The sequence below is a fragment of the Chiloscyllium plagiosum genome, chromosome 12 (assembly GCF_004010195.1).
Source record: "Chiloscyllium plagiosum isolate BGI_BamShark_2017 chromosome 12, ASM401019v2, whole genome shotgun sequence".
Lineage (NCBI taxonomy): Eukaryota > Metazoa > Chordata > Chondrichthyes > Orectolobiformes > Hemiscylliidae > Chiloscyllium > Chiloscyllium plagiosum.
The window spans coordinates 10,806,565-10,816,746 of NC_057721.1; the positions used below are offsets into that span (position 1 = coordinate 10,806,565).

Consider the following 10,182-nt stretch of genomic DNA (forward strand, 5'->3'; position numbering starts at 1 on the left):
TGCAGGTGAAATTTTGATGGATGTGGAAGTTTCCTTGGGGGCCTTAGCGGAGGTGAGGGGGTGGGGGTGGGTAGGTGTGGGCACAGGTTTTGCAATTCCTGCGGTGGCAGGGGAAGGTGCTGGGAGGGGAGGGTGAGTTTTTTGGGTGGTGGGGGAGCGTGGACTTGACCAGGTAGTCACAGAGGGAACAGTCTTTACAGAAAGCGGACAGGGGTAGTGGTGGGATCCACGTGTAGGTGGCGGAAATGGTGGAGGATGATGTGATGTGTACAGAGGTTGGTGGAGTGGAAGGTGAGGACTGGGGAGTTCTGTCCTTGTTGCAGTTGGAGCAGTGGGGTTCGAGGGCGGGGGTGCAGGGAGTGGATGAGATGCACTGGAGGGCATCATCAACCACATGGGAGGGGAAATTGCGGTCTTTAAAGAAAGAGGCCATCTGGTGTGTTCTGTGGTGAAACTGGTCCTCCTAGGAGCAGATGTGGTGGAGGCGGAGGAATTGAGAACAAGGGATAGCATTTTTGCAGGAGGCACGGTGGGAGGAGGTGTAATCCAGGTAGCTGTGGGAGTTGGTGGTTTGGAGAAAACATCAGTGTTGAGTTGGTCCCCGTTGATGGAGATGGAGGGGTCTAGGAAGGGGAGGGAGGTGTCAGAGATGGTCCAAGTGAATTTAAGGTCAGGGTGGAATGTATTGGTGAAGCTGATGAACTGTTTGACCTCCTTGTGGGAGCACAAGATGGTGCCGATGCAGTCTTCAATGTAACAGAGGAAAAGGTGGGGCTGGTGCCAGTGTAACTGCAGAAGATGGACTGCTCTATGTAGCAACAAAGAGACAGGCATAGCTGGGGCCTATGCGGGTGCCCATGGCTACCCCTTTCACCTGAGGAAGTGGGAGGATTCGAAGGAGAAATTATATACCAGCCTTGCCACTGGCTGCCATATTCTGAGACTGAATTTAAAAAAAATTCTTTTAAGTCATTCACAGGCCGTGGGCATTACTAGCTAGGTCAGTATTTATTGCCCATCTCTAATTGCCCAGAGGGCTGTTAAGAGTCAACACATTGCTGTGGGTCTGGAGTCACATGTAGGCCTGACCAGGTAAGAACGGCAGTCTCCTTCCCTCAAGGACATTTCTGAACCAGATGAGATTTTCCTGGCAATCAACAACAATTTCATGATCATCCGACCCTTAATTCTAGATTTTCATTGAATTCGAGTTCCACCATCTTCCAGAGGAGAATTTGAACCTGGGGCGCCACAACATTGCCTGCAACTTTGGAGTAATAGTCTAGTGATAATACCACTAGGACTTTGCCTGCCTAAATGTACTTCCCCTTTATTCCACAATATACGGTAATTTCCTTTGAGTTACATAATTTTGAAATGATTTTTTTTAATTTCCTAAGGCAAATTCTTTGAATTATTAAACAGAATTTGTAATCTACTTTTTGGAATCTGTTCCTCAAGGTTAATATATTGTACTATAAGGTTATAATGGAACAGTTCCACAGCCATGAATATTAACCATGATCACTAGATCACAGAAAGCACAAAACGTACACACCTTGATCCTAAGCAGTAAATTTTTAAAAATTGATTCTAAGAATGTGGATGTCTCTAACAGTGGCAACAAATTCAAAACTAGCCCATTCCTAGTCGCTCTGAAAAGACAGTGAAACATCACCTCCTTGAGCCTCTATGGTCTGTGAGCTACACAAGACAACCAAGTGGCTTGTTGGAAGACAGTTAAATGTTAACCAATGTCCAAAAGGAAGTGGTCAGCATGTAGCATCCTTGAGACCATGCGGGAAAAGGAGAGAGTGGATCCTGTCGTGTGGTTCCCTGAGCGGACTATCAAAGCCATTTGGCAGAACGCTTCAGTACCAGAACTTTCCAAAGAGCCCATGACGTTGCTTCGTTGGTAGGAAGAAGGACACGACATGTGAGATCCTTCATGTACGCCCGATCAGTCTGCACCACCGCAAGCTGCCCTCGAAGTGGCTGCGGGATGGGGGATGAGTCTGTCATACATATCCTTCTGGAATGTGCCTTTGTAAGGGAAGTGGGTTTTGTCAAGGTTCATCCCGAGCAGCTCCATGATGCTGGTCTGTTCCCCTGGATGCACAGCGTGACATATGTCAACTGCTCCTGGAGGATCATCAGCTTGGTGAAAGACGCATTTCAGTCTGCCCGAAACTTGATGGTCTTCCAGCGGAAAGAGCTGACCTCAATCGAGTTTTGTAGACTGGCACGTTCCAAGGTTCAGGACTATGTGCTGAGGAAGGGGGAAGAGCACTAGCTAAGATCTTCCTGCTAAAATATACCAGGGGTCTGTTCAGTTTGCCTCAATCTATGTAAGTCGTGTCCTGCATGAGTAATTAATTGCCCTTTTTTGCCACTGCAAGGAATGTTTAATTCCAATGTTTGTTTGTTCTTTATGTGCAAAGACTGTAACGAACTGCTTTAGGACCTGCATGTGAACCTACACATAATTTTTTTGTGAATAAAGTATACTGTTGCAATTTTAAAAAAAGTTAACCATAATGTGGAGTTGGCCTCACTTAAAGGCCAGATTAGGTAGAGGTGACAGATTTCCTTCCCCGATGGCCACTGGTAAATGATAGCTCTTAGGTTTATTTGTTAAATAATATAAAAGTGTAGCACTAAGCCACTGAGACTTTCATGAGTAGCAGCTGGAGAATTGTACCTGCCTGACTTTAATGCTCACACCGTACATACTGCTGCATAAGGGTGTATGGGTTTGAGTGGGTTAATAGTGAATACAGCCGTGAGCACAATTCAGTTTAGTGATGTTAAAGGATGGTGGGATAACAGCTGAGCATTTCGAAGGAATACGAATTACCATCTTGGTCTTCTTCATAGACTCTGTGACAATGTAACATCAGTGTAATTTGTCTTAGTTGCTAACATAGAGTAAACTACATGTTGTTTAAGGCAAGAGTCAATTCATCTCAAAATCCATTGCAACTTCAGAGTACTGAATGGAAACTACGCAAGAATTTAGTGCAACTCTCGTGATTATGATATACAATGCTATGGAGTATGTATGTAACCGAGTATATGTTTATCTTATTTGATTTGTTATCCCAGAAGGATTGAAATATATTCCAATTTCTAAATTGCAAACCATAACTAAAAATACAATGTCGATGTAGAGTTGGAGTTTGGTGGTACTTGATTTTATCATTCATCTTAAAATCCACGACAACTTTGAACAGCTTTGTTAACGTTGAAATTAATCATTCCCAAATTGTCATTGCTGCAATCAACTTCTCCCCATCTAAGTTTGGCCAACACAACAGCGATATCCCTCTGATTTACTCCAGCGAAATTGCTGGTGAAATTTAATCCAGTGCTGAATTAAATAAAACCACTTTATAATGAGTCCACGAAAGAAACTCCAGAATATTTCCTATGACACATTATGAAGGTTAAAAGACAAATCCAGGACTGAGATTCCCACAAAACAAAACTCTTTTTTTTTCCCATTTGCTACAAACCAGCTCCAAAGTCTTCAGGAATCTAGACAGTTCAATTTGCAAGGTCTGTTTTACTGACCCAAGAGAGACTGACACAGCCAGCTGCCATTCAAATCACATAGCCCTGAAAACAGCCTCTCATGGTTATGGCTACGTGAGGCTGTTAATCACAAGCAATCTTCAGTCATTCAGAGAAGGGGAACAAGGGGGAGGGGGGAACTGGACTTAAGGGGAGAAGGAGTGTACTTATTGGGGAAGGGAACCTGAATTGGGGTGGGGGTGGAGTATGTGCATGGGGACAGGGGTGTCTGAGTTGGGGGCATCTGAGTTGGGCAGAGGGAGGGGCATCTGAGCTGGGGGAAGGGGCGTCTGACTTGAGAGGGTGGCATGTCTGAGCTGGGGGGAGGGGCATTTGAGTCAAGGGGAGGGAATATCTGAATTGGGGATAGGGAAAGATAGAGAAGCTACTCTTGCAGTGTTGTTTGGATAGCCTTTGAATATTGCTTTAGGCAGCTTTAGGTACAAAGTGCTTGTCGAAGCAAGAATGGAAGTTATTCACTGTCAAGTTAAATCTGAAGCTGCTCGAACAACAGTGTTTAAGTTCTGACTAAATATTTGACAGTTTAGCTTCCAGCATAATAACAGTGGCAAAGGCTGTTAAAAACCCCAACAGATGTAACGTTAGCAAAAAATTGTCAGAGATTATGAATCAAAAAAACGAAATAAACTACCGGATGATGAAGTATCTTTTCAAAGACAATTTCTGCATTCACCCTAATAATTAGTTGAGGCACACATAAATTGTTGGAACAGTAAGAATAATTGCATCTCAAAATAATAAAGATCCTTCAGGCGAAACAAAACAATTCACAAAATTTAATGCTCATTGCAATCCTGTCTATAGACATTTTCACCAGTGAAACACAAACTGGAACCCCATTTATCAGCAGTATTGAAGGATTTGGTCTACAGGCAGGCAATTTAAGAAAAAAGAATTGTACAGAAGAAGTAAAATAAACACCATCAGATTCTGAAGGGGTTAAACACTCCCATGCTCTGCAGTCCAGAAGCTAGCCCTGCCAATAAACAGAGAGAGCCTGTTCAGACATGGTACCTTTACCGTGAATCAACACATCCCCATTAGTGATCATTATGCAGCTTGCAGACAGCAATTGAGCCTACAGATCATCCGTTCATTACAAGAAATCTGCCCCTTCACAGCCCCTTCCCCCTCTCTCCCACCACCTTCCACTTACCCTTGCTAGGACAAAGCTGTGCATCTGGGTTTTGTCAGAAGTGGTACACACTGAGACTAGAATCACAAGTGTAGGTATTTATGTTCTGGATAACCCACATGCATGGACAACCCTTCTGCAAAAATATAGTTTTCACCTATAGTAGCACATAATGCAAGTGCAAGAGAAGAAATGTGTAGCACAGAAGTTTATGATATAATATGCAGCGTCTTTTTGATTGAGAAACAAAACTTCAATTTGATTGTCAAACTTTGAATCACAAACAAAACTTAACCTCTCTGTGAACTTCCCATTAGCTTCAAACTTTACTTACCTGACTCTCCATTTCGCCAGAAGCTGCAGCTCCCTGAAGTTGTAAAAAAAGCAAAGCTTCTAGTTCCAAAATAGATCTGTCTCTCCCTCTCTCACACTTTCTCTCTAATGCAGTCTTGTCTGGTCCTCACTGTGTTAAAGATACTTCAGGAGCTCTTTTACTGAGGAAGTTGTGCTCTTGTCCAAATTGTAGATCACTCCCACTCTCTTCGGGGTGTGTGTTGTGTGTATATGTCTCTTAGTTAAGTGAACAAGGCTGGCCTCAGTCTGACAGGTTTCCTTATATAGGTAAACATGACTCACATTCCCGTGGAGGGTGGCTGCTTTGAATCGAGTACATTAACTCTAGGTATGCCAACATGCCAGAGACAAGAGCAGAAATGCAATATGTGACATTTCATCTCACCATAGCAAGTGTGGACAGTGGGGGTAAGCCTGGTTCTGTAACAGTGGAGCAATTTGAAATACATGTGCTTCATGCAAGGAAGTATGCTGAATGGAGTGAGTCATTTTTGTCACAGATTGTTTCAACTGGACTGTCAGTGTCCAGATAAAGCATTTGAAAATTAGAACAATTCAAATCTAGAGTCACAGAGCTGTACAGCATAGAAACAGACCCTTCAGTCCAACTCGTCCATGCTGACCACATATCCGAAATTAATCTAGTCCCATTTGTCAGCATTTGGCCCATATCCCTTGAAACCCTTTCAATTCATATACCCATCCAGATACACTTTATATGTTGTAATTATACCAGACTTCCAGTAATACATTGCTATACCTGCACCATCCTCTGTGTGAAAATGTTGCTCCTCAGGTCCCTTGTAAATCTTTCCCCTCTCACCTTAAACCTATGCCCTCTAGTTTTGGACTCCCCTACCCCTGGGGAAAAGGCCTTGTCTATTCATCCTATACATGCCCCTCATGATTTTATAAACTTCAATAAGGTCACTCCTCAGCTTCTAACACTCCAAGGAACATAGCTCTAGCCTATTCAGCCCCTCCCTTGCCTTTATAATAAATGAAAGAAAGAAGGGGAAAATGAACTTGCATTTAAATAGCACCTTTCACAACTTCAGGGCATCCCAATGGAATACGTCTGAGGCACAGTTACGAAAATGGCAACTTGCAGGGAAAATCTGAGAGACAAATGTGATAAAAGATTATGCCCAGAAATCACTTAATGATGTTATTCACCTCATGACTGACATATGTATATTTGTGTGATATAAGCTAATTACAGCACAAAACAAGGTTGAAAATCATTTACTCTTTAATTTTAAACAAGCCCGAGCTGAGTAACTTGTTTGGCTCAATGTTACACACATGGAAAAGCTCCATATATCTGCTGTTCCATTCACGGTTCCCAGCTATTTATTATTGAACTTGTGAGAAGGGTTAAAGTGGTGTTCTCCACCTCTTATAGGGCAAGTTTCAGACTGGTTTGGGCCCTGAAGCAGTCTGCTTCAGTAATCCTGCTAGATATTACAGTGGCGGCTGAGGATTTGTGTCGCCCCATTAATCCTGGGTTTTGTGAGAAATAGGATAAAGAGAACTAATTTTTAATATTAAACGAGTGCACAAACATGTCAGGTACATTCAAGTAAATGTAGAGGAGATTTACCAGATTTAGAATTTAGAATTTTAGAATTTAGAATTTGCTTTGTTGTCACACGTACACAAGTGAGTTACAGTGAAAAGTGTACAAGTCGTCACTTACGAAATCATAAGGCAGGGATTGAAGCAGGGGATGAGGGACTTTAGGTGTATAGAGAAAGAGATGGAGAGAGTTACTCCAATGTTTGTTCATCAGGCAGGAAAGGTTAATGGTAGTTTTAACTGCAAAGGCATTTTAACAGAGTAGCGAGGGAGAAACTGCTGCTGCTAGCAGGATGATGAGCAACCAGAGTACATAGATGTGATATAATTGTCATAACATAAGAACCTGAGATACAGGAGCAGGAGTAGACCATAGAGCTTGTCGAGCTGGCATTCATGTGCATTTTAATCACAGCTGAAACTGGGCTTCAGCTCCATGGAGATGTAGAGTCATACAACACAGAAACAAACCCTTTGGCCCAACTCATCCATGCCGACCATCTTTCCTAAACTGAACTAATCCAATTTGCCTGCATTTGTTCCATAGCCCTCTAAACCTTTCCTGCTCATATACCCATCCAGATGCCTTTCAAATGCTGTAATTGTACTAGCCTCTACCACTTCCTCTGGCATCTCATTCCATACATGTGTGAAAACGTTGCCCCTCAGGTCCCTTTAAATCTTTCCCCTCTCACCTTAAACCTATACCCTCTAGTTTTGGACTCCCCTACCTTGGGTAAAAGAACCTGGCTATTCACCTCATCTAGGCCCTTTATTATTTTATAAACTTTTATATGTCCTCAGTCTCCTATGCTCTAGGGAAATAAGTCTTAACCTATCCATCGTCTCCTTACAACTCAAACCTTCCAGTCTCAGTAACATCTTTCTAAGTCTTTTTTGTACCCTTTCCAGTTTAGTAATATCCTTCCTGTTGCAGGGTGACCACAATTGTATACAGTACTCCATTTGTGACTTTCCCACTTGGCTGTTTGCTGTCCATAACTCTTGATTCACTGAGGGACCAAGCCTCTATCTATCCTACCCTTAATATATTCATTTATATTAGAAAGTTTCAGAGATTTACAATCTTTTGAATGAAGAAATTTCACCTTATCTCAGTCCTAAAGGATACGTTCTTTTTCTGAAACTATACAGTCTTGGTCTAAATACCCCGACCAGGGCAAATAATGTCCTATTACCTCCCATCATGCCGTATTCATACTGGTGAATATTACAATAAAATTACCTTTCATTCTTTTAAACTCCAAAGACTATGACCCAATTTAATCAGCCTAACCCCCTTATTCCCGGGAACATTCACTACACTGCATCCAACACAAATATACATTAAATACTGCATGCAGTATTCGAAATATGGTCACACCAAAGTATCATACAATTTTAGCAAGTCTTCTTTATTCTCGTACTCCAATCCCTTTGCATTAAAGGCCAACATGGCATTGCTTTCTCATTTGCTGTCTGTGAATACCTGCTGACCTTTTATATTCCTGTACAAGTACAAATAAATCTCCCTGAACCTCAGCATTTCACATCTTTTAAAAATATTCTGCATCTCTATTCTCATAATTCACGATTATTTAAGTGTATGCCTCCTCATTTCCACGTACTATACTCAACTTCTGCCTTGTCACTCATTCAAATAATCTGCTTCTATTTCTCTGCAGCCTCTCTTTGTCCTCCTCCCAACTTGTATTTCCACCGAACTTTGATTGTCAACAAAGGTAGATGCATTAATCTCTGTCTCTTCATCTAAAGATTGTATATACCTAGACATCAGCAATGATCCTTGCAACTTTCCATTAGTCACTGGCTGCCAACTTGGAAATGCCCCATTTGTTCCTACCCTCTGCTGTCTGTCTGTTAACTGATTCTCTACCCATCCACTATATCATCCCCAACTCTTTGAGCTTTTACCTTGTGCATTAACCCTTTGTGTGAATGCTTATCAAATGATTTATGGAAGTTCATGCATACTTCATCTACCAGTTTTCCTTCATTTATCCTCAAAAATATAATAAGTGTATTAAACATTACCAACAGATTCTTCCCTGCTGCTGTTACACTTCAGAATGGACCTTTCAAATTTTAAACTTAATGTTGACCTTGTTCTCTGTGCACCTTCTCTGCAACCGTAACATTGTATTATTTGTTCTGTTCTGTTATCCATAATGCTCTTTGTATGGTATGATCTGCCTGCACTGCACACAAAACAAAACTTTTCATGGTAGCTTAGTCCATGTGACAATAATAAATCAAATCAAATGGGATTTCCCTTTCATAACTAATCATACTACCTTTTCTAAGTACATTAAGACTTTTTAAATAATTAACCCCAGTCATTTTCCTAGGATAAGACATAGTTTGTAAAGTACAATTTATCCTGTAAAGTACAATTTACAGGTATTTTATATACAATACAAAGCACAGTATACAATATTCATGGTGCTTGGTCCCCTTTTATGAATTCCATACAGATTGTCAATTATCATTCTGATAGTTATATGCTTCTGTGACCAATCATAAAGAGTCATTTATTCATGAACCCACAACAAATGTGAAGTCTGTCAGACCTACCCAATGATAACTTCTAACATTGCTGTGTAGTGAGAGGCAATGGCATGGTGGTATGGTACTGGGCAGAGACCCAGGGGATACTAGTTTGAATCTCACTGAGGTAATAGACAAATTTAAATTCATTAAAAATATGGAATTAAAAGTTAGTCTAATGGTGACTAGATAACCATTACCAGTTGTGGTAAGATCCCAACTGGTTCACTAATGTCCTTCAGATAAGGAAATCTACTTGGTCCTTACTTGGTCTGATCTACATGTGACTTCAAATCCAGCCGATGTGGTTATCTCTTAACGGCTTGCTGAAATGTGCTTAGCAAATCAGTCAGTTCAAGAGGCAATTAGGGGTGGGCGATAAAAGCTGGCCACATCCTCTGAATGAATGAAAGAATTGTAACTTGAGACCAAATTGACTGAGTTTATGAAAGAGGTTCAAGCTTTTACTAATCCAGTGGGGTGTATTTCCTGCAGGCAGTACGTATGTGTTCAGTTCAGAAAATTATAACGCTTGCTATTCTATTTTAAAAATATATTAATTCCACATTATATATAATGAAACATCTTTCACCAACTACATTGATTTAGCCCCTGCTCAGTGTAGATTTTAGACTTATGCACACCTCCATACCCTGAATACTCATCTCAGATTAACACCAAAGCTAATTTGTCTTCTGCTGAACATAAACAGAGGGCAGAAGAAGGGGGTGTGGTAATGTATTTTGCTCCTGAGAATGCACTTAATAATAAACATTGAATGTGGAGACAGATCTGTGAAAGCCTGTTATTCAGCAGGATTCAACAGCATTCTTTCAATAATATATGAAATTGATGGAGTATAGTTAACTTCAGACATTCTGCTGACTCATGGGCTTGCAAATTGTGGAATGTGTGAGAACTAAAGGGCCACAGACAGTTGAAATCATATCAAA

At 41.2% G+C, this 10,182-nt stretch overlaps 1 protein-coding gene across 1 annotated transcript in view; it reads right to left on the reverse strand.

The window, feature by feature from the left end:
- The window catches only part of mid1 (midline 1), a 361,542-nt gene extending 356,349 nt beyond the window's left edge, over positions 1-5,193 (reverse strand). Inside the window, exon 1 of the mRNA XM_043700454.1 lies at positions 5,064-5,193. The gene's annotated coding sequence lies outside the window, so the exon portion shown is untranslated. The remainder of the gene's footprint in view (positions 1-5,063) is intronic.
- Positions 5,194-10,182: the final 4,989 nt, after the last annotated feature.